At 37.8% G+C, this 26,235-nt stretch overlaps 1 long non-coding RNA gene and 2 other non-coding genes across 3 annotated transcripts in view; 1 reads left to right on the forward strand and 2 right to left on the reverse strand.

Annotated features, from left to right (window-relative positions):
• Nucleotides 1–14,270, reverse strand: part of LOC134656416 (uncharacterized) — a 225,142-nt gene extending 210,872 nt beyond the window's left edge. Inside the window, exon 1 of the long non-coding RNA XR_010097515.1 lies at nucleotides 14,071–14,270. This is a non-coding gene — a long non-coding RNA (uncharacterized LOC134656416). The remainder of the gene's footprint in view (nucleotides 1–14,070) is intronic.
• Trnaf-gaa (transfer RNA phenylalanine (anticodon GAA)) lies at nucleotides 1,881–1,953 on the forward strand. The gene has a single exon. It is a non-coding gene; the product is annotated as a tRNA-Phe (tRNA).
• On the reverse strand, nucleotides 5,477–5,554 carry Trnaf-gaa (transfer RNA phenylalanine (anticodon GAA)). Its single transcript has one exon. It is a non-coding gene; the product is annotated as a tRNA-Phe (tRNA).
• Nucleotides 14,271–26,235: the final 11,965 nt, after the last annotated feature.

Genomic DNA, 26,235 nt, shown 5'->3' on the forward strand with positions numbered 1-26,235 from the left:
CTACAATAGGTAGTACGAGTATACGTATACTGTATACCTACGCTACATACATAACGCTCATAATGATTAAGATTTAAAAAATTAATTTAAAAACAGGGCACGCTGACACGCAGACACCTAAAGATGTAAAGATATCATTAGACGGAGCTTACAGCATCGTTTGGTAAAAGCCTTCTCGTGTCAGAGAATTAGTCACGTTCCCTGGATTCGTAGTTTTTGCTTTATCCGATGATTTATTCCGAGTTCGGGGCTATTTGTAGCGCCAGAACGATTGCGTTTCGTATTCATCACGCATTCGGTTCTCAAATCAAAACAGACTTGTGTTTTTAACGTAAGTCATAATAACATATTTTTAAGATTTCGTGGTCAACTAGAAAATCTTATAATTTCTTTATGCCTGTCTGTGTGTCTCTCTGTCCGTCAGCGGATTAGCTCAATGATTATTAGCACTAGAAAGCTGCAATTTGCTATGAGTCAATCAAGCCGACAAAGTGGTCAAATAGGGTAAATCGTCTATTATTACTGGCCACCTTATTAATATTCCGTTTAATATTCACACAATCCAAGTAAATTTTCAAAACTACTGTTATTTGGTTAACTTGAATTGTGTGAGTAAATAAAAATAATTCTTATTTTAGCTATTTTTGTAGGTGGCAAGTAGCATTGTGGTAGGACCACCGTGTGCACCGTCTAATACCACTAACGAAAGCTGGCTCCGCCTTGTAGGGGTCGCGGGGTCGCTATCAGCATTCGATCACGTGCGTCTCGTGATCCTTAAGGATGACTCATGCTAGTACGGTACGGGTCCGAGCCGAGGAGTCTTTTTTTTTATGTGATAGTCAGCAAACGAGCAGACGAGCCGCCTGATGGGAAGCGGTCATCGTCGCCCATGGACATAAGCAACATCACAGGAGCCACTTAAGCGTTGCCGACCCTTGAGAACCCTAAATACCCGCTTCTTGAAGAGTCCCATGTCGTAGCGCAAAGGAAATACCTCAGGAGGCAAGTCATTCCACATTCTGCACGTTCTGGGAAGAAACGAGCGAGCACTGTCTAAAACTTCGTTTTCTATACAAAGCATCAAGCATTATCGATCACCCGTCATAGAAAACAGAGTGTCGCTGTCAGAAGCCTCGGCCACGACTCGGTCCGTTCTATGCGAGAGTCATCCTTACTTAAGTAATTAATTACACATACTTACTCGTACCTATGTATCTATGTTATTTGATCTGCCCGCTTTTAAAGTTTATTTACAAGGGATGTAAAAGGATTTTTAATTTAGATCCAATACCAACGTTCTGTTTACTTATATTTGTATATGGCTGAGATGTGTTTACTACGTACTTTTAAATTTAAATGTGCTGTGAAATGTGAGCAATGAGTATTTCATACTTTTATAAAAATAATATGTTTTCTAAACAGACATGTTTACGAGTGCTTACATCTGCCCACCCGTTCTTCAATTCATAATTTTCATAAATCCAACAACTAAACCTAAATCATTTTAATCGCATAATGGTATGTATGTATGCCACTTTATTGCACATAAATAAGTATACAAAAAAGCACTTAAATAAGTAGGACCTACAATGGCGAATTTATTCCTGCAAGGGATATCTACCATCTAAGAGAAAAAGAGAGAGAAAACACAAGAGGTAAATATTATTATAAACGAATATGCACATGATATTAAGTAATAGTACTCGTAGGTATAGCAACGTAATAAGTGCCTAAAAGTTTATTTTAACTCATATTATTTAATAGGTATTTACTCCGCAATTCACATGCAATGCGAAATTTCTTATCATTTTGACCTTGAGGCAAAATTATCTTTGCACGAATAAATTAACATGATGGAAATAATCACAGTGTCACGCAGAGCCGAAATAGCTCAGTTGGGAGAGCGTTAGACTGAAGATCTAAAGGTCCCCGGTTCAATCCCGGGTTTCGGCATTTATTTATTTTTGCTTAATTCAGTAGGTAATTGTAACAACTAAAGAACTTATTTCTGTATTTTCTACTTATATTAAAAGTAGTTTTACCACCAAACCAATCACATTTCACCGCTCTTTTCTTCATGTTAGTTAAAAACTGAGTCATTAAGAACCAGGAAAACTATAGTCATCCTTTTCTTAGATAGTATGTTTCTCTCTGTCTATGTTTGAAATGAGACAGTTCTTTGACAAACTATACCTACGTATTATGATAAAAAGTTGGAGACAAATACTCGTAAAAAGCAATATTCTAGAAGACTGTAAACCATTGTCAAAATAAAATATAGATACCTATATTATGTCGTATGCTGTGTTTTATTACTACTTATATGAGTAAATCTTGACGGTACTCATTGGTTATAAGACAGTTTTATTATTGTTTTAATATTCTTGCAAAGTCTAGAGATATGAGTTCTTAAAGTTTTATAGAACAATAAAGATTTTAGTGCTTAAATCTACTTATGATGATATTCAATTGTATTTGCCTTTGTTTGAGGTATGAAGAGATTAAAGAGAGGAAAATATAAAGCCGTTTACAGGATAGAAGAAATATTTCATTTTATCTGGAACACACATGTCTCGAGTTATTTGTCATTGTACTTGACATGATGATCTTTTTCTAGTCTTTATTTGAACCACTTAGTAATGTCGCTAGTTTGCATTTTAATTAACTATAATTGATACTACTTAAATTAAATTAAGAGTCGTATAAGATTATTCTGAGCTAAAAATCCTAAACCTTAAATATTTTGTCCGTCCAAATTGTTCATCTGAAAACATGACTAGATGTAACTTTGAAATAAAAGAAAAATAAAAACGCCTTAACACGAATATATGACATACGTATAGTCCGGGGCTTTTATGTTTTCTGCCAATGAACCTTGACTGAGTAGAGGAGATAAGGAGTAATCTATCTTAGAGCAAAAAAAACGCTTAAAAAACAGGTGGCGATACTCGCTATTAGTCTAGATTAACCTGGATAAGTACGGATGAGGACCATTTGCACAATACGAGTTACTTGCCTCAAGCGCTTTATAGCAGTAAAAAAGAAAATAGTTACCTATTTGTTTTTTTACAAGGGAGAAAAATTGTTGCCCCGAGATAGGACCAAGAGCGTAGCAAGGTTCGAAAACTGGAATCTTTAGATTTTCGATCTTTTATGATTTTTTTGGTCGAAATAAAGTTAAGTAGGTACAAGAAAAGGGTACAAGAGAGGGAGTCATAAGTTTTGGCAACTTTATTTGTTGGATTTAACCCACTGCACCTTAAACATCGAATGCGAATTCCAAACAAATATTCCACAGCAAGCTAGTTTTTAGTCTTTATACTCTGCTTCCCGGTTTTACAGCGACATCTGAAGGAAGCAATAAACGTTTTACCGCTACGAAATAGCGCCGGACAATTTTATGCATTTTTCATATAAAGTTCCCTTCATAAATCGTTTGGCGGATGCGCAGTGTCCCGGGAGAAATATTTCAGTGTGAATATATCACACTTTATCACTGTGTCATATGATAATACACGGCTAAGCATGAAACTTAGATTTCGTGTTATTATAATAGATTTAATACGTGATAACTGAACGTGTATTTTTCCGTCTTGTGAAACATTATTATTCTGTTAGTATTTTGCATGGACTAGAGTAGCGGTCGGCAACCTTTTAGTAGCCAAGGGCTACACAGTATACTTATTTAATGAAGTTGACGCGGGCCACACTTTGTTAATAATTATGACTTTATCAGACATTGTCTTTTGTCAATATTACATATAAAATAGCCAGGGAGGCTCGCGGGCCGCAAGTGAGAGGTTCGCCACCATCGCGGTATCAAAAAGACAAAAAATTAAACCACTAAGTATACCGGTCTATATATAATATACCTATCTGTTGACTTGTATCTGCACCACAGAATAAATAATGTATCTATCCAGACGCTTGAACTCTTAAGTACCGTTAAGGTCGTCGACTCTCTGTCTTGACAAAATAAATGAAAACCGTATTTTTACCCCAGTACAGTGCTTTTAGTAAACAAGCGCACGTCCCACCTATAATGATAAGTGGGTATACAGCTTCTGGATCTCGATGCTGATAAACCAAATGGTAAAAGTACTTAACCTCTTAGATACCTACACATATTTTCAAGTTGAACTACGAGTATTTACCACGTATACCTATAATTATATACGTTGTAAACAGTTCCCCTAACACCCGATAGGGTGCTCTATGTCCTATGGGTAGGTAGGACAAATAATAATGTAGGCGCAAGGTATGTTATCACTAATAGTCATTCGTATTTAACAGTGGCCTAAACCTTTAATTAGAAAAAAAAAGCGGCCAAGTGCGAGTCGGACTCGCCCATGAAGGGTTCCGTATTTAGGCGATTTATGACGTATAAAAAAAAACTACTTACTAGATCTCGTTCAAACCAATTTTCGGTGGAAGTTTACATGGTAATGTACATCATATATTTTTTTTAATTTTATCATTCTCTTATTTTAGAAGTTACAAGGGGGGGACACACATTTTACCACTTTGGAAGTGTCTCTCGCGCAAACTATTCAGTTTAGAAAAAAGCGGCCAAGTGCGAGTCGGACTCGCCCATGAAGGGTTCCGTATTTAGGCGATTTATGACGTATAAAAAAAAAACTACTTACTAGATCTCGTTCAAACCAATTTTCGGTGGAAGTTTACATGGTAATGTACATCATATATTTTTTTTAGTTTTATCATTCTCTTATTTTAGAAGTTACGGGGGGGGGGACACATTTTACCACTTTGGAAGTGTCTCTCGCGCAAACTATTCAGTTTAGAAAAAAATGATATTAGGAACCTCAATATCATTTTTGAAGACCTATCCATAGATACCCCACACGTATGGGTTTGATGAAAAAAAAAATTTTGAGTTTCAGTTCGAAGTATGGGGAACCCCAAAAATTTATTGTTTTTTTTTCTATTTTTGTGTGAAAATCTTAATGCGGTTCACAGAATACATCTACTTACCAAGTTTCAACAGTATAGTTCTTATAGTTTCGGAGAAAAGTGGCTGTGACATACGGACGGACAGACAGACGGACAGACGGACAGACGGACAGACAGACAGACAGACATGACGAATCTATAAGGGTTCCGTTTTTTGCCATTTGGCTACGGAACCCTAAAAATGATATTAGAAACCTAAATATCATTTTTGAAGACCTATCCATAGATACCCCACACGTATGGGTTTGATGAAAAAAAAAATTTTGAGTTTCAGTTCGAAGTATGGGGAACCTCAAAAATTTACTGTTTTTTTTCTATTTTTGTGTGAAAATCTTAATGCGGTTCACAGAATACATCTACTTACCAAGTTTCAACAGTATAGTTCTTATAGTTTCGGAGAAAAGTGGCTGTGACATACGGACGGACAGACAGACGGACAGACAGACAGACATGACGAATCTATAAGGGTTCCGTTTTTTGCCATTTGGCTACGGAACCCTAAAAATGCCGAAACCCGGGATTGAACCGGGGACCTTTAGTTTAGATCTTCAGTCTAACGCTCTCCCAGCTGAGCTATTTCGGCTATATATATCGCATTGAACTTAATTTATACTTCTGTATTTAGTGTTGGAGTTAGTCAATAACTATGCGAAAAGTAAATAATTATGTTAATAATAAGGTAACGTTCGATAACCTCACAAAATTAATTACCTATCTTCACATTTAAATTCGCGTTAATTATTTAAAGCAATTAGTGTTTACATTAATATCAGCAATGAACTGTTTGACAAGAATGAAAAATAAACACATAACAATCTGACCCTAATATTTACTGGGAATAAACGGCCAATTCGAAGCTACACAGACATCGAATGGGCATGTAAGAATAACTATGAGTAATAAATAAATAAACTGAAACTCTAAATAATAATATACTTAAAGGTTTGCTAATACACATTTACAATTACATACTTCTACCTTTAAAGTGAAAGAGGACAGCACAGAAATCGTGCACCGATGTACTGAGATCTTTGTAACTCTTGAATAAAATCTAACTCGGGAACGATTGGGTCCAGCATAAGTTATGTGCCCGAAAGCATGTATCGTACATACATTTCATGCATAATGCAGGATTCTGATTGTCTATATACCCGCACACAACAGTACGAACCTACAGTAGATGAGTATGCCACGTGTCCCATATTTTTTTTGAAGTGAAAACTTCTTTAGCGGCGCTGGGCACTTTTTGAGGTGGGGAAAAAATTATAAACTCGAGACAGCGTAAGGCGATCACGTGACCGTAAGCCCCGTAATGTGGCCACTCATAATTTAAATGGCATTTAAATCAATAAAGAAAAACTCAATGTTATTTGATATATATGTCGCGGACTGCTTTTCAAGACTCTTTACATATGTTCAAATAATTTGACGTTGTCATGGCAGTATGTAAATAAACATGTCAATGAAAAAGTGTGATCTGATTTGAGAATGATAATAATATATAATAAATAAATAGAATACCTCCGCTAAACGTATGTATCGTGTTACCGGGCGTCGGTAACATAGTGAGGTGAGTTTTCACTTCTATCGGCACTCCCAGAGTGCAACCGTTGTTGCTTGTTTTGTTATTTTGAGTCTTATTATTGGCCATTGCACGCGTTTTTAATTTTATCTCAACTTATATAAAACTGGTGGGAGACGGGTCAAGACCGTGACACGTGGAAAGGGAGAAGGGAGGCCTTTGCCTAGCAGTGGGACACTCTAGGCTCATATAAATATTGTCTCCACTGCAGTGTAACCCCTTTCGAATGGTTGTAACACGAGCAACTATTTAAATCGAATTTCGGTCCGGCGGCGGTCAAAAAAAGCGGTCGCTGTGTCCTCGCCCTCCCCATACACTAATGTCCATAAATAAATGATCCGTTCTTATCGAAATGGGGTTTTCTTTTAATACTAAATACTTCGGTAGCAAACGGACAACTTGCTTAATAATAAATGGTAACCTTGGAGTACCTACATGTGGCATTATACACTTGCTACCTACTCCAGACCCGCTAACACGAGTTGCGTTCTCGTGCCCGCGACTCCGTACAATTATCTTGCGCGACTTTAATTAGTGACCGAACGAACCTAGCCGGCACCACTATACATGTGTTACATACAAAACTTCTACTAGCTCTATTTTCTTTGTAAAACAATTGATTGCAAAACTAGTACCAGACAATAGACATAGATATTATGTTACGCAAATATCCATGCCAAGTTTATTATAAATTAACCACGTCGTTTTAAAATGAGAGCTTCAATTGTATGGGAATGCCTTTATGCGGTGGATTCGTGTGACTCTTAAGTTGTTCCATACAATACATTATTACTGAATCGCGATTAGAAAGGGATTGAGATAGCTGTCAATCCATATTGATTTTGACGTAAGTGTATGGAAATCTGTTATTTCTAATCCCTTTCTGATCGCGGCATGATAATACAAATACCTACTCTTTATCTACACACATGCTTGGAGGATATAATCAAACGGAGACGCCATGTCTGTAATTTTCTGTACAAAATAGTCTGCCGATTTTTGCGGGGGAGGGGAACGTCAAATGTATGCGTAACGTAAAAATAGCCATGTCAGATAAACGTCAGTCCATACATTGTGTATGACCGTTGGCCGCCTATTTTCGACAGAGGGGAAAGCCTGTTAATGGCTACTCCATTTAGTTGTATCCTCCAAGACACACATGTCATTAATGCTCTATAATACGTTCAGAAACCGTATTAGGAAATGACCAGCTTTATTACAACCAATTTTACTATGAGAAGTTTCTTATCTGTGGTAGTAGGAAAATCTGTACTGTAATGTTATAACGTTATAAATTTTTTGTATCGTTATGAGTTTAAATTTGGAACAGCAGTCAAAACTCAAGTGGGTCTCTATTCTAGTATCCATAGATATTAAAACAGTTATCGATACGAAACGTCAATTTAGTATGTTTATTAATATAAACCGCACGATATTTGATCTCGAGTGACATGAGAATAGGGACTTCATCAAAAAAAATATGGATGCGTGACATGCGTGAAAAAAGTTTTCATTCATCGCCATTTGACCTACAGTTTATCTTTTAATTACTTTTAAGTAGGTATGTGTTTAGATTAGGGCTTCCAATACCGGGATCCCGGGATCCCGAAATACCGGGATCCCGTCTTTATATACGCCTTTTTCAATACCGGTATTTTTAAAGGTAATACCGGGATCCCGGTATTCTAAAAAACGAATGAAATGTGCAGTATAAACCCTTTAAATCCATTATATTCGGTTGTATCAAAAAGCTTACTAAACGTCAGATGCATCTACAGTTCGGCAACGATCTTATTTCAATAATAAAATGAGGGCTAGAGGCCAGTTAGAGTTAGACCAAATAAAGTCTGCACCGATTTGGATAGCATACGCAGTACGCAGTACAAGTGTTATTTGTACGTCATAATTTCATAGAACGACGTTTAAAATAACACTTTCACTGCGTACTGCGTATGCTATCAAAATCGTTGCAGACTTTACTTGGTCTAACTCTAACTGGCCTTTAGCCCTCATTTTATTATTGAAACAAGATCGTTGTGGATGAATCCTGAAGTTATGTGAGTGATGAATATGATGATAGTGACATTAACATTAACATAATTAGTTCTTATAATTTTATCAAAAAATAAATCGAAAGAGCAAGGATAACTGTAAACAGTTGTCTGGTTGGTTAAGTTGGACTAAAAATGTGACTGGTGAGGTGAAGTCAACAAATTGGATAAAATTATTGCCAACCTCCAGGTTGTTTCACACTCCAGTGTGAAATAAAATTATTGCAGATGGCGGCATTGATTGTTTATTGTTGTAATAGCTTTTAGGACATATCTGGTATTCCTGTGAGCCTTTTTTAATTCCCCTTTTTAATAAAACTATAATTTTTCAAGCGATTCATATCCAATCCCGGGATCCCGGTATTGATGACGACAGTATCGGTATTAATACCGGTATTCGGAGAAGTCCGGTATTTGGAAGCCCTAGTTTAGATAAAGTAGTGTATGTAACTGTACATAATTAGGCATTAAAACACTCGTGTGATCCTATTAAGAAACTCACTAACGTTCGTTTCTTAAACCCACACTCGTATTTTATGTAGCAGTCACATAAACTACTATTATTGCACACCTCAATAAAAGAAAACAGAAACACAAGCAGAGGTAAACAAATGCCATACCCTAGGATAAGATATACTTACGTGTATAAAAAAAGTCGCTCTTTAATTCAGCCAATTTCTGTTTTCCAATTAAAATTTACCTTCAATCGAAGACAAAAGAAAATCAAGCCGTGCCTAGCTCAAATATCGTAAGTCACCTGAGGCGTTTTTATGATTCCGCCCAGGAGGCCTATTCTGAGAAGCTACCGCGGAAACCGAAATTTGCAAATTGCGGGAATCTTTCTCTTTCACTCCAATGAAGGCGTAATTACAATTAGTGACAGAGAAAAGTGCCCGCAATTTGCGAAATTTGGTTTTCGTGGTAGCCCCTCGGTTTTGCCCACAAAATGCAAACAGGAGTAGTCATGAGGCATCTCGCTTGCACTTATTGATGCGGGTGGGACGCCTGATGACATAACTCGTCGTCGTATCAAAATAAGATCAAGCCTTATCAAATTGTTCAAACATAATGGGCCTCCTGAATTTGTATTGTTATCAGTACGCGGGTCACTGAACCGTCTCGAATCGCCGTATGGCCCACTTGAACTTTATGATTTGTAAAATATCCGCAGACTTGGGTAACGTTAAAGACCTAGTACCTAAGTGCCTATTATAAGGTTTTATTACATTCGTGTCAAACTTCATACGTCAACAATTTTTTTTTGTTAGCCTAGTTAAGGGTCCTACTGTTGGGCAAATCAATGTTGTCATTCGACGGCATTATTGTAATTGAAAAAAAAAATCCTACCGTAGTATGAAGTTTATAAGTAAATAGTCGGTAACAGACGGGATAGTAAATAATTTTATTTACCAACATCAACGTGGCCGTTTTCTCCGATTTTAGAAAACATTTTAAATAATATTAACATGAGATCTAAAAGGTTTTTGTGGGTACTTACTTCTTTGTACCTATCATGATCAAGCCGATTTCTTTGAAACCCTTACGTAAGTATTTATTTTGAACCTTTTTTAAACTGTAAGCCTATTAGATTTTTGTTTTGTTTTTCAATGGTCAATATGTTCAGATTTTTTATTTGACGCATGATATTTTACTAAGTCGTCGACACAGAACATATTATATAAGAGGTTAGAATGGCTATCGCGCACAGTTAGTATCGGAACCGGTGTCGCCGCTCCTCTCCACATTTACTACCACTCTCGCAACGGTAGTAAAAACTTGTGTGCGTGGGAATGGATACGCCTCCTTTAAACAGATTTGACGTCTGGCTTCTTAATCTGAACGTTATTGTGGCGCAAAAACGCATGTTTACTTCATTTTCGGTCATCGCGGACGAGTAGCATGCGAGCGTTTGCTCAAAACCCCGCGGCGACACGCACCCTGCTCGCATCGCCATTCTACTTGTTCTGTGGTCGTCGAGAATGATGATACATTCCTGTTATCCCTCATTAGGGACATAGGGCTCGCAGAAGAATCTTCCATTTGTCACGATCTTGAGCGGCAACTTCCAGCTCTTTCCAGCTGAGTCCAGTTGAGCCGGCCTCCTTCTCTACTGATCGCCTCCATGTAGTAGGCCTCCCCGACGGTCTACTGCCAGCCGACTGCCAGCGGAGACCATGCTTGGCCAGATGGCTGTCCGGCCTAATACGGAGCACGTGCCAGATCCACCGCCATTTCCTTTCAAGGATCTCACACATACAGTCACCGTACAGGCATAATCAATTTCGTGATACATTGCGTGTTCGATTAAATTTTAAAGTGTTTTAAAATACAAACCACAAGTTATTTTTAAAAGTTGCTGAACAAACATTGTCTAGTTTGAGGAGTAGAATCTACGTTTTAATTATTCTCCCGCGTTATAGGCCACACACTGTATATGCCTCGACACACATGCGTCACACGTGTGTGTGTGTACGTAAATTTGTAAGAAGATCTCTATTGGAGTAAAGGGGACGGGGCTATTTAATTAACGAGTTGCTACCGGACGAAGCTGCAGGCAGTTAATAGTATTGGAAAATTTGATTTATTAACCGGCAAAACTTATTAATGCTTACTCGTAAGCTATTCAGTAATATTTCAAACTTCCTTCAAGAACCATTTGTAATAATTAAGGACAAAGACAAACCCATTAATAACTTATCAACTGAGCAGACGATTATGCCCCAAATCCAAACAATAATTGGTCATTTTAAGGGGTTATAATATTGGCCACTTAAAAGTCTAAAGACATTTCTAATAAATATAAACCACTTAGCGAAACTTGTTACAAGTAGTGATGTGCAACCAAAGAGTAGGTATCCGAGAGAATTAAACTTTTAATTTAACTTTAACTTTTTTTTATATACATGTATATAAGGCAGTATGTACCTTCATTTGAAAGTAAAATATTTTTATAACATAGGTATACCCGAGAAAAGTGAGGTAGTGATTTTCAAACGCTTGGTTAATACAAAATAAAAATAAAATATTTAATACTTTGTTGTAAGTAATGCGATTGAAACAAGTTAAATGGATACTATTCCGTCCAATGAAGTTTTAAAGTGATGATACGATAATGTCACATGGATATCAATATTTTCAAAAATATTGGAGTATTTTGAAATATCTAACCTAATATAGTACAATGCATGCAAATACATTTTATAAAACATTACACCACCGGTATGTCAAAATTAATTACACAAAAAGAATAAGAATCCATTACAATTTACAATTTTAAAATTAATTATCCGTCACTTTTTAACACTCTGCCATAGAAAGAGACAGATACTGTCTTTTTCACACTGTTACACAGGCAAATACGACCATTATATGTATATTATATTATATGTACAGTCAGCATGAATAGTAGCGTATCTGATTTTTTTTTTTACATTATTAATCCGGGATCGGCACAACACTACTCGAGTTTGGACACTGTTGAGGGCACGGCAAAGCAATAAAAACAGTTTATCTGTATAAAGAGTAATTAGTACATAGTTTAATTACGGGCGGGCGGCTGGTGATTCGGGGGAAATCTTGGCTTGGTTCCTGCAATTAAAACGGGCTTAACTGTGGCCGGTGGGGGCTCTATCCAATTACTGGGAGGTTGGCGCAAGTCAGAAAATTTCGACATGTGGGTCTTCTTCATCTTTAAAAAATCGGCCAAGAGAATGTGGGCCCATGCTCAGTGTAGGGTTTCGTAGTTACCATTGTGTCAAAAAAGAGGCTTTTTGTAAGTATCATGTACATTACAAGCAAAAGGGAGTACCTTTGCAGCGTTTTGTACGTATTTTTTATAGCTTTTATTTTACCGTTCTGTCGCAATGCACGATTGATGTATGCATGCCAAATTGCAGCTTTCTAGCACTAACGATCACGGAGCTAGACAGACAGACAGACGGACGTAGAAACTATAAGGGTTTCTAGGTAACTACGAAACCCTAAAAATAGGTTTTCATTAAATGAGATGGTCAATTTGAGCAAATCGCACGTTTTCACCATCGTAATCTAGAGATTATGACGACTAAAGACAATGATTTATTATAACTCAAGACAGTCATGACTACGATATGAGAAACATACCGCTGAGGCCATTAGGGGTTGCTTTTATAAACTTAAGGTACTATACAAAATTCGGCCATATTTAAGTGAAAACCTATTCAATTAATTGAATCACTCGTCCTCTCTAAGCTGAACTACGTGGATGTTGTGTTTGGGCCAAGACTACTTGCAAAAACTAAACGACTCATACAGCGTGTTCAAAATGCCTGTGCTCGCTTCTGTTTCAATATTCCGTTGAGAGCTCATGTGACCCCATATCTGAATAGCCATAGTATCCTCAAAATGCAACACCGCCGTAAACTACACTTGGCTTGTTTGCTTTTTGGCGTACTGAACTATAAAACTCCTTCATATCTCTTCAACAAGCTATCTTGCATCAAGCTCCGCGAACGCCGTGATTGTGGGATTCATCTGTTGACGCCGCGTCATGCCTCAGCCGCTTTCCGAGGAAGCTTTAAATATTCTGCGTCCCGCTGTTGGAACAACATTCCGCCCCCGGTGAGAAACCTGCAAAGTATATATAGTTTTAAGACAAAGCTCAAACAGTATATGCTCAATCACCAGCTTAACCAGGAAACCTGCAGATTAGAAACGAGTTGCCTGTCAAGATTTTTGCTAATATTGCTATTGTTGTATTGTATTGTATATTTTGTTACTTACCACAATGTTTTTGTTCCTTCCGCATTGGAGTCGACACCATTCCCGACATGCCATCCTTTTTATCTGTGTCACATTATATGTTTCTATTCGTTTAACTCTGGTGTTGTCTTGTTTATGTATTTTAGCCAACTTTATAACATTGTGTAATTGTTTTCATGATTAAAAACGGATTGAGATTTAATAAAATATTAAATATTAGATTCACTCACTTTATTGTTTGTCAAATCTGTCATTGAATTTAATGTAATTGCCACATTTGCATTGCATTTGCATTTCAATTGCATTTGTAATTTACCACCGCTGGCGCTAGTTACGCACGCTTAACGCCGCGCCACGATATGATCCGACCGGATCGGTACAAGTTCGATCGGTTGGGTTGATCCGTTGTAATTTTCTAATTTTACTGTCACTTATGTCATGTATTTACTTATGTCGTCATGTTGTATCTCTTTTTAGGGTTCCGTAGCCAAATGGCAAAAAACGGACCCCTTATAGATTCGTCATGTCTGTCTGTCTGTCTGTCTGTCCGTCTGTCAGTCTGTCTGTCCGTCCGTATGTCACAGCCACTTTTCTCCGAAACTATAAGAACTATACTGTTGAAACTTGGTAAGTAGATGTATTCTGTGAACCGCATTAAGATTTTCACACAAAAAAAGAAAAAAAAAACAATAAATTTTTGGGGTTTCCCATACTTCGAACTGAAACTCAAAAATTTTTTTTTTCATCAAACCCATACGTGTGGGGTATGTATGGATAGGTCTTCAAAAATGATATTGAGGTTTCTAATATAATTTTTTTCTTAACTGAATAGTTTGCGCGAGAGACACTTCCAAAGTGGTAAAATGTGTGTCCCCCCCTGTAACTTTTAAAATAAGAGAATGATAAAACTAAAAAAAATATATGATGTACATGTAAACTTCCACCGAAAATTGGTTTGAACGAGATCTAGTAAGTAGTTTTTTTTTATACGTCATAAATCGCCTAAATATGGAACCCTTCATGGGCGAGTCCGACTCGCACTTGGCCGCTTTTTTGTATTAGTTGTGTAAATTGTGTGTAATTTTATTTTTCGGCTTATTTTATGTTTCTTTTTTTTGTCTGTTACCTTCCGTGATTATCCTCACTTGATGGTCTCATCGGAAGATCAGCGCTGGAAGTCGCCAGCAACATGCTGAGATGGGGCCATTTCGTGACACTTTATTTTTCACTTTGTTATTTCTATGTATGTCTTTTGTCTGTGTGTTTACGAATAAAAAACTATTCTATTCTATTCTATTCTATTCTATTCATGTTACAGGCGTTGGATACACTTCGACCTAATAGGGATCTTTTGTGCAATTACCCCCTAGGAAAGATCCGTCAACTACTTAAGATCTTTTCCCACCATCTCCATGTGCCGGATGAGGATATAAAACTTAGTAAAATTAGTATAAAGTTCCTTCTTAGAAATTAGTCTAGAACACCATGCCCGTGACTTGCACCACTTTTCTCCAGGCAGCCACTAGTTTTGCATGTTCAGGTAAATACAGTTTGGAAAAAACATTACTCCAACCGCAATTAGATCGGTCTCTTAATGCGACAGTTCTCGTACCGTACTTTACTTCAAGGACCAATTTGAATAAAACGTCCATTTTGCGGGACATCTGCATGTTGACTTTGAATAAAGTTAAGCTTCTTTCCGTTGTTCTATGCATTGTTAAGGTCGATGCAACGTGACTAACGTGAGTTTTACCATCTGGGACGGAACGACTGTTTAGGATGACTCACGTTAGACCGGGCCATGTCCGGGCTTCCGGAGCTTCGTTTTCTATTTAAAGCATGTCTTTTGTCTGTGTGTTTACGAATAAAAAACTATTCTATTCTATTCATGTTACAGGCGTTGGATACACTTCGACCTAATAGGGATCTTTTGTGCAATTACCCCCTAGGAAAGATCCGTCAACTACTCAAGATCTTTTCCCACCATCTCCATGTGCCGGATGAGGATATAAAACTTAGTAAAATTAGTATAAAATTCCTTCTTAGAAATTAGTCTAGAACACCATGCCCGTGACTTGCACCACTTTTCTCCAGGCAGCCACTAGTTTTGCATGTTCAGGTAAATACAGTTTGGAAAAAACATTACTCCAACCGCAATTAGACCGGTCTCTTAATGCGACAGTTCTCGTACCGTACTTTACTTCAAGGACCAATTTGAATAAAACGTCCATTTTGCGGGACATCTGCATGTTGACTTTGAATAAAGTTAAGCTTCTTTCCGTTGTTCTATGCATTGTTAAGGTCGATGCAACGTGACTAACGTGAGTTTTACCATCTGGGACGGAACGACTGTTTAGGATGACTCACGTTAGACCGGGCCATGTCCGGGCTTCCGGAGCTTCGTTTTCTATTTAAAGCATCACGTGATCACCGGTCATCTGTCATAGAAAAGTAAGCACCGGAAGCTCCGGCCCGGACACGGCCTGGTCTAACGTGAGTCATCCTTTCGAGTGCCGACGTCAGAAAAATATAATAGTTAATGTCCTTCACGTTGCAAGTTTTACTGTATAGAAACGCGTGTTAAAACATCTTTAACTTTAAATTACGACAAACAATAAAAATGTAGAATTATATTGAATTGTAATTATTTATTGCATTTGATATGAAAGACGAACTGCAAGAATGCATACCCACTTTACAAACGAATTCCATTCAAAGTGGATGTGTTATTTTGCAGCTGTCAACCATCTAGGTTCCTATACATATAATTATACAATTACATAAAATAAATAGTAGTAATATTATGGAATTGTAGTCGTGATACGCACCACTTGACAGGTGATAAGATACATACCTGATGATCTGAAATTCTATCACGCTTTGTTCTAGTTCAAGTTCAAGTCAAACAGGGTCACACTAGCGGCAATATGTGTAGGGGCAAGTCACCCAAGCCCGCCGGGGCGTAACTTGAAACTTTAGTAAAATCGTTCGGGCGTTTGAGACACGACTTCTTGAAGCGATCCTGGGGCTGCTACAGTGGTACTTAACCGGCTTAAAAAGTTGAGGTTCTATATTTACTAAATAATAATATACCTGATTGTTTAATTCTAGACATTCCCCATTCATTCCGAGATTCTCTTCTGTTGTTGGTGTAGTCTGAATCCGAATGTTGGTAGAGGCGAAAGTTGGCGATGATCATGGCCTTTCAATAGTTTCAATCCGGAGAACCCTGTTCAAACCCTGGGTCGTACCATCGCCCACACTGTTAACTGTCCATCGGTGGACCTTATTACAAAAGGCATAAGGTTCACCGATGAACAGTTAAAAGTGTTGGTGTTTGTACCAATGAGTTTTTCGGAACTTATGTACCTACAATAACATTTGATATTTTTCGGTGAAGTTTGATGAAGTAAAACCGGACTACATCGTGAGTAAAACCGGACTGTTCCCATTAAATTCCCCTGTGGGTCGGGAGGTCAAATAGGCTCAGCACGGCTTATTGGCCCAGGCTCCAATAAGCCGTGGCAGAATGCTGAGAAAGTTCTTCCAATTTTAACCTGTGCCATGGTTAAGCCAATATGCGTTCAACTGGGTGCCCTAAGGTACCATCAAGGTGTAGGCACATCGCGCATCGACGTGTGTACAGAAATGTCACGCACACATAGACATCAAAGCGACTTCCGTATTATGACGTATCCGCCCTGTGACACTATCCTATCCATTGAAGCTGCCACTGTGAGCGAGCCGGAGTCAGCGCGCGACAATGTGTTATGACGCCCCGTTATCTAGTCGTTGCCAACGACATTCTCTTGCTTACGACCGCATTTTTGCACCACCCGCCTTTTTACTGCAAAATATCTACTTACTAACTTATTTTATGACTCGACATCTCACCACAGAATACGGATTATCAAGCGCACTCAGTATGGAAGTTGACGAAACTAATACGTACTAATTGACTGCATTGATTCAAGTGACGCTATAATATAGTACAAAAACACATTCAAAATTAAGTTAATAGAGTTCATAATCATATGTAACTAATAAAGACTGTTAAGACAATATTTAACTGAACAGCTGGGCTAGCACATGATTGGCGCGACAGTACGCAGCGAGATAGATTACCCGTCCTTCTTTTATTAACATAGTTAAAAAAAAAGCGGCCAAGTGCGAGTCGGACTCGCCCATGAAGGGTTCCGTATTTAGGCGATTTATGACGTAAAAAAAAAACTACTTACTAGATCTCGTTCAAGCCAATTTTCGGTGGAAGTTTACATGGTAATGTACATCATATATTTTTTTTAGTTTTATCATCAGAAAAAAATGATATTAGAAACCTCAGTATCATTTTTGAAGACCTATCCATAGATACCCCACACGTATGGGTTTGATGAAAAAAAAATTTTGAGTTTCAGTTCGAAGTATGGGGAACCCCAAAAATTTATTGTTTTTTTTCTATTTTTGTGTGAAAATCTTAATGCGGTTCACAGAATACATCTACTTACCTAGTTTCAACAGTATAGTTCTTATAGTTTTGGAGAAAAGTGGCTGTGACATACGGACGGACAGACAGACGGACAGACGGACAGACAGACAGACATGACGAATCTATAAGGGTTCCGTTTTTTGCCATTTGGCTACGGAACCCTAAAAAGACGGGTAGTCTATCTCGCCGCGAGATATTACTGTCGCGCCAATCATGTGCTAGGGGTGAAGTCATCATCCAATCTGGGTGGGTGGGTGACAATGACAAGCCATAAATGTAATTTGACTATGTCATGCATAAATACAAAAAGTTAGTGACAACGAAAAAAATAAGAAACATTATAAAACAATAAAACTTACTAAACAAGTACAAAAATCTATAGTAGATACAGATAACAAACTTGGCCATGATCGCCGTCAACGGGCAAGGTGCTCAGATGACTGGCCGTATTGAATGGCCTCAATCAGTCTTTATTATTTAGCGTCTCTGGCTTAGCATACGCTAATTTTCAACTCATTCACGGAAATGAACGCGATACGTGAACGAACATCCATTCATTCGTTCATTCTATAACTCACTTTGCGATCCTTTTTCATATCCGTGCGATAAGCCCCTGAAAAGAAACAGTTAGAGCGAACCGAAAAAAACCTTTTCGAATAAATTGAAAGTTCGTTTCAGCTTTGTAAATTTGTAATTAACATTACGTCTGCCTCGAAAATTTTGATTAAAAATTATTACTTAATAAAATTGGCCTTCGGTTTAATTACATTTCTAAATTTTATGTTCCCTTTTTAAACTTCACCCTTATTAAGTGTGAGATATTTTTATTATATTAGATACAATGACATCTGATCCGTTACTTGTTATGATGCTGACTATTGCTGACCGCCGTACTAAGCAGTAGATGGTTTTTTAGTTTTCTACACTGACATACGGCCATATTCGAACTTTAAGATACTTACGTCAAATATTAGATATAGAAACGATATGGATCGGATATTTCAGTGTCAATCCTATCCATATCGTTTCTATATCTAATATTTGACGTATCTTAAAGTTCGAATATGGCTGTAGGTATAGGTAGTCGAGTGTGCTCAGGGCATAAAAAGATCAACTACGGCGTTCTGTGAATAAAAGATTTCCTGTGGCAGAATTAATCTTTGTGTTCCTAAAATGCCTCGATTTATACGAAAACCATACCAAACTTGCCTAGTAACTAAAATGATATACCTAGATATAAAGATAAAGTTGAGAAAGTTTACATCAAAAATCTTGGTGGCTCCACTTCTTAAATCCAATCCGAAGGACCAATCCTGTCAAAGGAAATCTTTTGTTCACGCAACGCCGTATTTTAGGACCTACACTCTCGACTAGTAACAATCATTTTGGAAAGCTCATTCAATTGTTTTCCGTATAAACAAATTCTAAATTCAAACTGGTTTTCCAACGGCCGTTACGTTGTTTTACGTAGTGGGGAAGTGACGCTTGCATTTACTGATGACTGGATTTCATGGAAATGGAAACAAAATTCTAAATCCATCGTCCTGATTGCTTTTGTTGTGTTTTGTTTTGAATGGTTCACGCACATTTTTACTAGAGGAGTGTAACACATTTTAGAAAATACAGTAAAAGTTAACGACTTGGGTACATATATAGATAAGTATAAGTACCTGTCACGTTTTTTTAAAGTATTGAAAAAATGTAGCCTACAGCGTAAAAATTAGTTAACAAATAAAAAACAACAACAAAATAGCCCCATTACAGTATCGGGCCGACTATATATAAAATGTCCGCCTAGATACTACACTTTATTCAAATTAAACAAATTAAAACTAACAAAAATAAATTAAACTAGAACTAAAAAGAAAAAGCCTACAAATAAAAAAATTGGCCCCAGGTCTGTGCCGTCCGGTAGGGTGCCCAGATAGCTGGCGGCGTTGCCGCGCTGAACGGCAACGCCAATGCGTTGGGCGAGGTAAGCTCCAGCCTTCCGGTCACCCGTTGCGTCTATAAGGCGCTTGGCCAACTCCTTGTAAACGCTGTGCGCGCCTCGACCACGGCCCAAGCGTCTCCACCGCAAACGGCTCAAACATGCAGCCGCTGTCTATGGGTGCATATTTGCGCCGCTTGAGAAGCTCGGCCGCATCGGCAGCAGCGCCAGCCCTAGAAGAGGTCCCTGGAAGATGGGACGGCGCGAGGGTATCCACGCACGTGCCGAATGACTCGTGTCCACTGTCGCTCAATATAAAAAAAAAAATAGTTTAATTTTTTATTCTTAACTAAGTGAACTCGTTTTAATTAATACTAAAAGCAAAGGGCTAATTACTGTTACATAAACACCTATAAATTTCTAAACATCCTTCGGAAAAAATAATCTAATTAAAAAACAGTGACAAAAAGGAGTTCGACTTGATGAAATTAATTTATCGACTTCGAAAGACCGAGTTTTTTGCTCCTCAAGTTTTCTTAATTAGGTAGCTGAAGACTTACTTTATGAAGAGGCCCGGTGCTGTTAAACTGTTTTTATATTAATTGAACTTTCTTTGACAACGAGTATCGATCTTTAATCTAACCTTTTTGCGTTAGGAAATTACTTTCAGTGTAATTACATTTTTAATTTCAACGAAAGGGTATATAATTGAGTTTTTATGGTTGCGCAGTTAAGCCCGAGAGCAATATCAACGTTCGTTATAATTAGGTAGATACAAGAAGATTGTAAGTGCCATTGACATAGATATCTAGGGACTGGCTTTACGAGCAATAATAATGAGGCATGACAGGGGCCAGTACAGCGGTGTGAAATCGCTACAACGCGATTGGTTGATGAGTTCGCATCACGCTCACGATTGGTTGACGAGTTCGCATTACGCGCGCTATTGGTCGCAACTAGTCGCGTTAGACTGCACGATTGGCTGGAATTCGTGGGTAGCACCGCTGAACTAGTACGATGTTTAGTGCCCCACTAGCCCGTCCTTAGATATTATACGTCAATGGTAAGTGCATAATTTTCGGCGTATGATTTTTTGTATTCCTGGTATGAAAAACAAATTAATTGCTTAGAATAATAGAACAACGTTTATTAAGGCAATATGATTTAATTACGCCAAAGGCTTAAAATATGTAGAGTATAATTAAGGCAAGTTACCGTAATTAGTACAACTTATAGTATGGTATAGAACTTCATGAATACATGAATACAACATGCGTTCCTACACTCATGATATGCATAACGGAATTTGGTTATGAATAATCAGGCTAGGTCATTGCTTGCAATGACTTCATCTTAGCATTACTTGGCATTACATAGTTAATTACGTCATCTATGTACTCGCCTATATAGATCCAGCCTATTAGACAATGTAACAGTTTCCTTTACGCCGGTACCTTAGACCTACTGTTTAATAAAGTATTTGGATAAGTAGAAGCTGGTCAAACCAGAAATTTGATTGGTTTGACTTCTATTCTAATATCAGTCGAAATGACAACTTAAGAGGATGGTTGGATGTCAACTACAGCTGTTGTGTCGTAGTGGTTGTCGCCGCTTTACTAACGTTTTTTTTGTTGTTGTCTCGGGGAATGTTCCAAGCATTCAAACAGGCACAATAATGCATAGAGGTTACCAACTTTCGGGCAACTGTCTCACGCTGTATCTATAATTACATAGTTACAAGCTTTTTAGGGTTCCGTACCCAAAGGGTAAAAACGGGACCCTCCGTCCGTCCGTCTGTCACCAGGCTGTATCTCACGAACCGTGATAGCTAGACAGTTGAAATTTTCACAGATGATGTATTTCTGTTGCCGCTATAACAACAAATACTAAAAACAGAATAAAATAAAGATTTAAGTGGGGCTCCCATACAACAAACGTGATTTTTGACCGAAGTTAAGCAACGTCGGGCGGGGTCAGTACTTGAATGGGTGACCGTTTTTTTGCTTGTTTTGCTCTATTTTTTGTTGATAGTGCGGAACCCTCCGTGCGCGAGTCCGACTCGCACTTGGCCGGTTTTTTTTAATACGTCATAGATCCCCTAAATACGGAACCCTTCATGGTCGAGTCCGACTCGCACTTGGTCGCTTTTTTATGCTTCAAGTATGTTCATGTTAATTCAGCACAGAGAGTCGCGATTCGCTTACGAACGCTACTCCTTTGACATTTTTATAATTTCACGCTTTTCCTCACGAAGTTAGTCATCACGCGCGACGCCGGACGACGGACGGCGCCCAAATTATAGTGTCAAAGTAAAACTCAGCTGGCAACCCGAATTTTTCTTTGTCACTATAAAGTTTGAAAAATCAAAAGAACAGTGTTCGCAAGCGGCACTTTGGTGGAACGTGTTACAAGTAACTACTCTATCTAATACACTCGGACAGTGTTGTTTAACGTGGCTAAAGTAAACGTAATGGACTTTATTGACTTGTTTGCGCACCTCGGGAAAGTTAGCGTTGCACTTTGCTTTAAACTATGCTAAAATTAAAGGCGGTAAACTTTGTTCTTTTATCTTGCTTTTTGCAGTAGTAAGGTAAATCGAGACCGAGTTTTAGAGTTGTGTATTTTGAAAGGAGATATACAACCTAATTTAAATGAATTTACTTCATTTGCAATGTAAGGTAGTTGCAATCATTGTTCAACCATATCCGATTCGGTGAAATTTCGGCAACAGCTTTGGCATATTTAGCAATTTTCATAACTCGAAACTTTAGTCGCATCTTTCTCGAATTTGGAGGAGGAGACTGAAAATACGAAAAACTGCTTTCTGGAGAAATAGTGTTGGTGGATGGTTAATATTGTCTTAGAATCTACGCAATCACAAATCGATTCGGAATTAAATGTTTCCAACGACGCTTGACATCATTCCGATATTGGTCGCCTTTTTATCTTTGACAGGTTACTTTGAACATTTTATACCTGTGGCTGCAACGCTGATTAAGGTAACATTCCAACCGCAACAGTCCAATTACCATAATGTAGCAAATCTCTTACATGTAAAACGTGTTTAACACTTATGGATTGTAGACATCTACAATTCAAACACATTTTCGAAAACATTTTCTATCAACAATACAATAACAGTGAACGACGCTGGAACATAAACATCCAGTTTTACTTATTTGAGTCTCAAGTGTTTAAAAAATTAATTCCGCTTATGAAGGTACAGCGTAAAATGTTTTATATTCCTCTAACTTTGCCAAGTCTATTGCTTAGTCTGGTAAGACGCGAATGAGTTAAGCATTTTATAGTAGGTAGGTATTATTAAAATGTATATGAGCAAATATTTGTTAATATGTTTTCGTTTAATGCATAGTTGTCTAATAAAATGCTTACTCAACTGCGAAAATACGATTGCTAGAAGATTAGTCTCCCACGTATAAAGTGCAATGAACCGTTGAACCGTATCTGATGTAACTTTGAACCGATCGGGTAGCGCCGCCGTATACGTTCAAATGGTTCCGATTTAATACGGTTTTCTGTTTTAGTAGTGAAAAACATTCGTTGGTAAATACGTATGCTGCGTGTTTTAAAAAACACACATGCTTTATAAAAATACGGTAAGGGTAACATTCCATTTCTGACCGCAGCTGCACTACTGGTAATGAACGCGTCGCTGTTACTGTCAATTTCGATAGTAAAATGAACAGTAGTGCAGCTGCGGTTGGAAATGGACTGTCACCTTAAGGTCACCGGGGATAAATAGAGGGTGTTCCGACCAATCGTATTCGATTAACGGAATAGTCGCAATCATTCCTTAGTAACCTTATAATTGCATTTACTTCGGTTGCGATTCCATCTATAGCAATTCAACGTAGACATCTTTCGATATTTAAGACTGGGAGTACTGGGACCATACTGGTTGCGATCTAATGTTAACCAAAAAGGTGACGTTCGGATGTAACTGACATCTGCAATATCACGTTAGACCGGAGTCGTTGTTGCTGCCGCTGTATCTGCCAATTTCCTTGATAAAATGTGTCAGAATGAACGTCATAATCATGGCAGTAATGCGGTGGGGGCAACAACGATGCTGCAATAGTAATGCGGCTGCAGTTGACATCCGAACGTTATCTTAAAGGTTACATTCTGAATACGACTGCAGCAGGGTTCCTGGTGCAACGTCATATCATATGTCACTGCCACATCAATTCTCTTGATGAATCTAGTTGCCGCATTGCCGTCTTGATTAGAACGTTCAATCCGTTTTTATTTTATTTTACTATGGAATCGTACATTGACATCGCCTGTTTCCTGCTACTACAACGCTCGCTGCGAAGGCTACTGGTCGCACCTATACAGATTGGAAACTACATAGGTACCGGTCTCCTGCATCGATCTATGTAGGCACCAATGTATTCTCGACGCACTTGAATATTCTACATCGGACCAGCTAGTTACACCGCAGACAGAGGAAAACTGTCTTAACTATGCACTGAATCCATATACTGTTAGCATCAATTTCAATTGCATCGCCTGCCAGTAACCTTTGCGTGTGGCGTCCGCGACAGCAGAATGATTCTTCGTGGCATTAATAATTCTTTGCTAATAACAAAACTTTCCTAGGTTTAGTTCATTATTTCTAGTCTTTAGTTCTTTAGCTTGGCAAGAAAATTGACAGTGATATCGTCCGCGCCAGTGACGCAGCAGTAAAAGTGACATTCGGTTGTTTATTATTCGGAACTTTAACTGTATTACCTACTATTTAGGCATTAATTACTGCTGCGGCATTGACGCCTAATTGAAAATTTACCCTATCACCGTAAATTTTCTTTATTTTATTAGTTACATTCGTAGTCGCATCGCATAACTGCCGTGGTTAAGATGACATTCAGATGGCAACTACCACATTGTTGTTGCTGCGGCGTTGTCGCGGGCGCTGTCATTGTCAATTTCCTTAACAAAAATAAGTGACGTTTGTAGCCGCATTACTGCCTCTATTTAGTACATCCGATCCGTCATTTATTTTATTCCACAGAATTGATATTGACTTCGCCCGCATCAAGCGTCAGCGGTAACGCCGCAGCAGCGGCAGCAACAGTTGTCATTCGAAATATCACCTTTAGGGTAACATTCCATTTCTGACCGCAGCTGCACTACTGGTACCTAGGTACTGAACACGTCGCTGTTACTGTCAATTTACATAGTAAAATGAACAGTAGTGCAGCTGCGGTTGGAAATGGACTGTCACCTTTATTGTGGGTCAATTTCACCAAACGAGCATTTTTGTCTAATTCCCATGGAATTTTGAAATACCAACATTACACAAAAAAAAATATGCTGATAATTTGATAAAAAATATAATAAACATCAATTTTCTTATGGGGTAAAAATATTCATAAAACTATAAAAGTTATTTCAATTTAAAATTTTGGTCAGGGCACGGGAATTAGTGTGTCCATGGGAATTAGATTTTACTAGCACGGAAATTAGAACATGGCACAGGAATTGTTTTCTTAGCTTATTTTGGTAGTTAAAACTATTATTTATGTATATTTTAATCTACAATAATATACTTCAACCATACTGAAGCGGCATCGAACATATTTATCTACTTTAATTTTAGTTTCGGACGACAAATCTACGAAAGTATGATACACTAAAAACTACGTATTTGACTAATAGTTTCCTTGATTTTAATGGCAACTAATCTCTCTTTCTTAGTAAAATATATATATTTCAAAACAATACTTTGAGTAGTTGCGTAATCATGTCCGCCTTACATACAAAACTATTCATTAAAAAGTGTCATTATGTATCTGCATGTAGATAGGTACAAGGTGTATGATCTGCTTTATGGCCGTATAGGAAATGATACTAAGGAATAAATAGGGGCACAGAGAGAAGAAGTTATTGTGTAAGTTAATCTGAAGAAATCGAATATGCTGCCTTCATAAATTCATAACACAAACAATTGTTTAACCACATATGAGGTAAGGTGGGGTAAGACTATCACCGGGGTAAGACTATCACAGACAGACAGACATGACGAATCCATAAGGGTTCCGTTTTTTGCCATTTGGCTACGGAACCCTAATAAGGTATCTAATAGTATTACGGTTTTAATACCCCCCTGGCATTGTCTAAAATAACCGACTTGGTTTCACATTACATCTCAAAACTTTTTTTGTAGTAGAAGAACTGCGTTGCGAGACTTGCATCTTTTTACATGTAATGTTTTTGATAGGATCCCATCTCTTTTTGTAGGCTGTCCTTCTTTTCAGGTAATCATACCCATACCATACTGATACTATGTATACACATATCATAACTATATACATCTTTATTCATACTCACATCGTACATCGTAGTGTACCTTTACTTTCCCTACTAATTGTAAGAACTAAAAGGTAAATTTGTTATCGCATATATTTCTATAGGATTACAAACTTATTTATGCAGTTATTAGATCTTTAGA

The sequence above is a fragment of the Cydia amplana genome, chromosome 18 (genome assembly GCF_948474715.1).
Source record: "Cydia amplana chromosome 18, ilCydAmpl1.1, whole genome shotgun sequence".
Taxonomy (NCBI): domain Eukaryota; kingdom Metazoa; phylum Arthropoda; class Insecta; order Lepidoptera; family Tortricidae; genus Cydia; species Cydia amplana.